Here is a 7,392-nt window from a genome sequence, read left to right as displayed (position 1 = left end):
CTCAGTGGACTCACCGGTGCTCACTGCTGCAGCAGCACGGGCTTATGCTCTCTAAGAGGCTGTTGTTTATGACGCGTTGTGTCAAGACGGTACGCGTTTTCACAGCGGCCGCTTTTCACTACAGCCGCTTTTCACAAGTCGCTTTTCACTACGGTCGCTTTTCTCCACAGCCGCTTTTCATTGCAGTCGCTTTTCTCCACAGCTGCTTTTCACTACAGTCACTTAGTGCGATTCCAGGCATGACATGAACCGATCATTTGTTGCATACTGGTGCAGAGTGTCGGTGCTTGCGATGGAACTTATGATAGTGATTCGAAACACTTTGTGGTAGTACAATGGGGTCGCTGACTAAGCTGTCATCGGCAAAGTCAATGAATGAAAAATGTTAATATGCAGCTCCCAGTATACCAACGTCACTACCTCATGTCTCATGACATGACGAATCAGCGGCCGGTAACCCATCATTTACAGCGGTTAACATGAGGTCATGCATCGCAGCCCGTCTCCACTGCGGGTCGCATGACTATGCATGTCCATATACGTGTTACTGCCAGACAGACAAACACTTTCCGAGTGCGAACGGATACCACCCTGAACCTACGAAATCGACGTCAGGAACAAACGCAGAACGTGGAACATGACCCTACGACGGAACGATCTGGTAAACCCCTTTCGGAAAGTGCACTAACAAAGTTACAAAAGTGCGTGCCGTTCAATTCGTTCACGCCGGTTTTTAACGGGACGACCAAAGTCACTGATCACCAATGGAGTGCAAACTGAAAAAGCGCTGGGACCAGCTACCGACTACAAAGCCTTTGTGCCCGCTGCAGCCCTCGCCGCGTGCCCGCGCAGCTTCTCCGCCGGCTGACCTACACTGAAACCGGCGCATTACTGGCCGTTTTCCTGCCGGCCCGGCCGGGACAATTGCGACACGCTGGCAGCGCCGGCCACGGCCGCAGCTCGTCGACGGACCGGTGCCCTGCCCTCGGCGGCGGACCGGGCCACCGGCTGGACCGAAGCCAGCGGCCGGTCACGGTCCGAGCCGCCCCGGCGGCCGGATCACGTGAGCAGCTCCTGCTGTCACCGCGCCCGGCCAGCCCCGGCCGCGCCCGCTTATTGGGCGCCGCCTGGCCGCGGCTGGCTTCAATACACACAGCGCGCGCAGCCGCCGCTCGCCGTCCGGGGGAGGGGGCATCACGTGCGGCTCTGGACCGTGATCCGTCATGTGCAGCGCCCGCCAAATTATCGCCAAAGCGAGCCGCCGCCCGCCCACCAGCCGATTTGAACCAAGGCCGACGTGACCTTGCACAAGGTCAGCCGTGAAGCACGGTGGCGGCGCAGCGGGAGTTGCACCGCGCCCGACAGCTGCCACTCACCAACGCACGGCCGGCTGGATAATATTGGCAATTCGTGCACAGCATAAGCGCGTTACACATAAACTTTGTTACCCGTTTTTCATCTTTCAGGAGTTCTGTCACGAAACATGTTGCCCTCAGACACTGCATAACAACAGCTGTGGACTGATTGGTCACTGATCGAAAAAGGTAGCCATCATTCGGTGGGAGACAGCTATTCATGGGCGCTGGGACATTCTTTCTTTAAATGGCAGATCTTGCTGCAGAGCATTTCCTTCCATCAAGAGCACACAAAACCGGTGAAACGGCCGGCCAGCCGTTGCAGATCATGCATTTGGCATGCTTTTGACCCCATTACATTTTGAGGATATAACCACGAGAGATTATGGACAAACAAATTCAACGATAGCTGTCTGGATGAGGCTGCTGCAGTTAAAAAGCTCATTATAAGCTCTCATCATTTTCAAGAAATCTTGCAATTTTGTCCACGGGCACATTCCGTCTTCCGACGGTGTAAGTGCGCCAGGGAACATAGAACCCATAGATGTAGTGCGTCCATTGACAGTGCCCATTCCACATAGTGGAAAATAGAACATGGCAACGATGCACTGTGAAACATTCGACACAAACTAACAAAATCGGAAGTTAAGCTTCGGACTAGACACCCACGCACCAAACTTCTCCCGTTCCCACAGTTGGTTGCTCATTGTCAGTCTTCCTGTTTTTACATAAGTCTTCGCGGCACCCATCTGTGTGTTATTCTAGGGAAAGAAAATCAGGTATGCCGAAAATCTTAACAGTGGCAAAATACGGCCACACAAAACATCAAACACGTAACATACTAACGCCGCAAAATATCGACACACCAAGTATCGAAGCGCAAAATATCGACACTACAAACAAACGACAGGTTAGACATACCAGAAAAAGCACCCACACTACTTTGGAGTGTCAGCAACCGCAGAAGTCATATCAGCGCCCACGGATCATTCGGAAATCAGTAACTATGCCTTAGCGCCCCCCCCCCCCCCCCAACCTATTCCCCGTGATGGCTGGAAGCGCTAACCACTCGGTCAATACGACCCCCTCCTGTCCGAACAACGGGGCGAGGAAGGGGGGGGGGGGGAATCCCGTTCGCGATGTTAACGACCACGACCCTCTCAAGTTCACAGCCATCACACAATGTTGGCTGGCAAGGGCAACACATTGGCAAAGGAGCTCCAGTGCTCGCGCATGTTTGTTTACATCTTTTGCTGGCAGCCTGGCTACAATGACGTCACTGATAGGTCACGAATTTCCCCACAGCTTGGACACCGCATTGGGTCCCATGGAGATGATCTGCCCTTTACTGTTCAGGGACAAATCGCTCCACGCTGAAGTCACGCGTCTTTTCCTGCTCACGGAATCCCGGCTCTTCTGAGAAGCGCCAATGCGGCGAACAGTGACGCCTTAACCATCAAAGCAGTGGTCAGCCAAATGCATGAACAAACCAGAAGGTTAACACGCGCCCAGGTGGTCGGTTAAACGCGACGCCGCTCGGGTGAGGGTGAGGGTGTCAATGCAACCCTATGGATATTTTTTTTTAGAATACCACCTTCCGATACATGGATGACAGTGACTTGCTCCCCTCCCCCTCCCAACCCCCACACACAGCCGAGTGTGTGTTAAGGCACAGGCTGCAGTGCAACAGTATCTGAGAAAAGCTTTGTTCAATTATCTGATCACCAATGTTATTCCGACAAAGTCTGACACATGTAGCATGCAATAAACTTCAGATCAAACACATCCATTTATTAACAAACTGACCAATCAACAAACTTAACACACAGCTGAAACCACCCGACGTTCAACCAATGCACTTAGGCATCAGATGGTGTACTTTGCTACACATCAGGCTGCCTTAAACGAGCTGTGCCACCTGTTGGCAGAGCCTTCCCCAGCCTGCCAGGGTCTGGGTCCAACTGGTCCAGCTGCGGCTCTCCACTTCTACTGGAGAGGACAGCTCCAGGCGTGGGCTTTCAACTCGGGCTGGCTGGCCACTGTAGTGATGAGTGCCAGGGGTGATGCCAGATAGGACACTTCTACACTCACCACAACAGAGCTCTACTTTTGCATATTGCCCCTCATTCATGTAATCCTAATCCTCTTTGTTTTTCAGTATATCAGTGGCTCAGCATTTCATGAAAAGTTGAAAAAATGGATCACCCAATGTGCGCGTCGGTTGGCCGGCGGCGCCACGCCTGGCCCGCGCCAAGCTTTGTCCACCTTCACTGAAGGCTTTACCTTACATGTACATCAGGTCATGGAGACTGAACTCCATCCTGAAAATTTAATAGTGGCAAAAAACTTGGGTAATCTTTAAAAATATGGGTAATCATGGACCTGTGTGTATCCCTCATTATCTAGTGATTATGAGTGTGAAGAGTTTATCTAATATGGTTATCAAAGCTAGTTGCCTTCACACAGGTATTGGAGGCCAAGATCATGCTGGACAAGACATTGGTATTCATGCAAGTACTCACCTTTTTTAGAAGAACGAAAAATCTCCACCGCGAGCGTTTTACGCGCAATGCGGCACGGGCTCAACCAGCTCGCGTTAGCAGGATTGCCCGACTTTGGAAATAATACAATCAAACGACATCTTTAGCACCAAAAATAAAGAGCAGGCAATTAACATTATACACTACGTCGTTTCGACCACTGCTACTCACAATGCTCGCATGATTGCCTATCATCTTCAAGAAATAACCATCTGATAATATAATAATTTCGGCAACAAACAGGTCATATGATTTTAACACGCAGACAGCCGACGATTTTAGCATGTACTAAAAGGGCAACATAACACCAAATTACGTACATTCGAGCAATTAAGAAAAGTATCCCAGTTCTTCACATTCGGTCTCGAATGATATTTCCAAACAGACAGCACAGAGAAAAACCCAACAATGTCGGCGGAACTGAAGCATTTCCAGCAGTCTTAAAAAACGGACCAAGCCACGGGAACCAAACACCGAAGCCAAGCCAACGTTTTCGGTACGGTACATTGACCGTCTATCAGCGTAGTGCATCTCATACACGAGTCCGGATAATGTGATTCACACTTATTAGGACCAAACACATCGTGACGACATTGTCGCTTAAACTACAAACACTTGGATTCAATTAATATGACTACTCCGTTTGCCGGTGACATGCTGCCATCATGTCGTGCAGAGGGACTGTCGTAGCACCCTCTTAAAGTAGTGCACCTCCTGTACAATTCCAACGAGCAAGGCTTGAAATCGCTCTGACATCCAGAGACATACTCTGCCGAGATAATATGCCAACAGCCACCCTAAGGAAACGGATCAAGCCTCGGGAAACGAAGACTGAAGCAAGGCCAGCGTTTTCGGTACGGTACATATACGTCTGTTAGCGTAGTGCACCTCACACACGAGTCCGGATAATGCGATTCACACCCTTAGAACTGAACAACGTCGTGCTGACAATGTCGATGGAACTGCAAGACTTCGGTCCCGATGGAATAAGACTCATGCATTGCCGTGAGATGATGCAATCATGTCGTGCCAGAGGGGCTGTCGTAGCACCCTCTTAAGTAGTGCACCTCTTGTACAATTCCAACGAGCAAGGCTTGAAATCGCTCTGACATCAAGAGACATACTCTGCCGAGATATTATGCCAACAGCCACCCTAAGGAAAACGGATCAAGCCCCGGGAAACGAAGACTGAAGCAAGGCCAGCGTTTCGGTACGGTACATAATACGTCTATTAGCGTAGTGCACCTACACACGAGTCCGGATCATGCGATTCACACTATTAGGACCAAACAATCTTGCTGACCGATGTCGGTGGATATGCCAGACCACGGTCCGATGAATAAGACTCATGCATTGCCGTCAGATGTTGCCATCATTAGCGGACGGACTGCAGTAGCACCCTCTTCAAGTAGTACACCTCTGGTATAATTCCAATTGGCGGGACCTTAAAAACCGCTCTGACATCCAAAGACATACTCTACCGAGATAATATGCCAATAAAGATCCTAATTATACGGACCAAGCCTTGGAACCGAAGACTGAAGCTAGGGCCAGCTTTTTCGGTACGGCACAATATGCGTCTATTAGCGCAGTGCACCTCATGCACGAGTCCGGATCAGGCGATTCACACTTATGGAAATTAAACACATCGCGCTGACGATGACGGTGGAACTGCGAGACTTCGGTCCGATGAATAAGACTGATGCATTGCCGTTGAGATGCTGCCATCATGTGCGGACAGGCTGTAGTAGCACCCTCTTAAAGTAGTACACCTCTTGTATAATTCGATTGGCGAGACCTAAAAACCACTCCTGAAAGGCAAAGACACACCCCGCCGAGATAACATCCTGACACGAACCTGAGGAACAAAGCCAAGCCCCGGGAACCGAGGACCGAAACAAAGGCAACGGTTTAGGTACGGTACATATACGTGTAGTCGTACGGTGCACCTGAAACAAGAGCCCTTCTTACTAAGTAGAAATAAGCACATTGTGCCGACAATGTCGGGTTGAGCTGCAATGGTTTTGATTCAATGAATAAGACTCATGCACTGTCGGGGATGTCACCATCATGTGGCGGACAGACTGTAGTAGCACCTTCTTAAAGTAGTGCGCCTCTTGCATAATTCGTTGGACGAGACCTAAAAACGGCTTTGTCATCCAAAGACAACTCTGTACCGAAATAACGTGTCAACAGCAATTCTAAGGGAACGGACCAAGCCCCGGAAACCGAAGACCGAAGCGAGGCCAACGTTTTTGGTACGGGTACATATATATTTATAAGCGCAGCGTACCTTATACCATCGTCAGCAAGATGTGTCTAGTCCTAATAAGTGTGAATCGCATGATCCCGGACTCGTGTGTGAGGTGCACTACGCTAACAGACGTATATGTACCGTACTGAAAACGCTGGCCTTGCTTCAGTCTTCGGTTCCCGGGGCTTGGTCCGTTTGCTTAGCGTGGCTGTTGGCATATTATCTGGGCAGAGTACGCCTTTGGATGTCAAAGTGGTTTCTAGGTCTCGCCCATTGGAATTATACAAGAGGTGTACTACTTGAAGAGGGTGCTACTGCAGTCCGTCCGCCAATGATGGCAACATCTGACGGCAATGCATGAGTCTTATTCATCGGACCGAAGTCTTGCATATCCACCGACATTATCAGCAAGATGTGTTTAGTCCTAATAAGTGTGAATCGCATGATCCGGACTCGTGTATGAGGTGCACTACGCTAACAGACGTATATGTACCGTACCAAAAACGCTGCTTCGTTTCCCGGGGCTTGGTCCGTTTTCTTAGGGTGGTTGTTGGCATATCATCTCGGCAGAGTATGTCTCTGGATGTCAGAGCGATTTCAGGCCTTGCTCACTGGAATTGTACAAGAGGTGCACTACTTTAAGAGGGTGCTACGACAGTCCCTCTGCACGACATGATGGCGGCATCTCACGGCAATGCATGAGTCTTATTCATCGGACCGACGTCTTGCATTTCCATCGACATTGTCAGCACGACGCGTTTAGTTCTAATAAGTGTGAATCGCATTATCCGGACTCGTGTGTGAGGTGCACTACGCTAACAGATGTATATGTACCGCACCGAAAACGCTGGCCTTGCTTCAGCCTTCGTTTCCCGGGGCTTGGTCCGTTTGCTTAGGGTGGCTGTTGGCATATTATCTCGGCAGAGTACGTCTTTGGATGTCAGAGCGGTTTCTAGGTCTCGCCAATTGGAATTATACAAGAGGTGTACTTCTTGAAGAGTGTGCTACTGCGGTCCGTCCGCCAATGACGGCAACATCTGACGATAACGCATGAGTCTTATTCATCGGACCAAAGTCCTTCATATCCACCGACATCGTCAGCAAGATGTGTTTAGTCCTAATAAGTGTGAACCGCATGATCCGGACTCGCGTGAGGTGCACTACGCTAACAGACGTATATGTACCGTACCGAAGACGCTGGCCTTGCTTTAGTCTTCGTTTCCCGGGGCTTGGTCTGTTTGCT

The sequence above is a fragment of the Pollicipes pollicipes genome, unplaced genomic scaffold, assembly GCF_011947565.3.
Source record: "Pollicipes pollicipes isolate AB1234 unplaced genomic scaffold, Ppol_2.1 Scaffold_5724;HRSCAF=6776_pilon_pilon_pilon, whole genome shotgun sequence".
Classification (NCBI taxonomy): Eukaryota; Metazoa; Arthropoda; class Thecostraca; order Pollicipedomorpha; family Pollicipedidae; genus Pollicipes; species Pollicipes pollicipes.
This window is presented reverse-complemented; position numbering follows the sequence as displayed.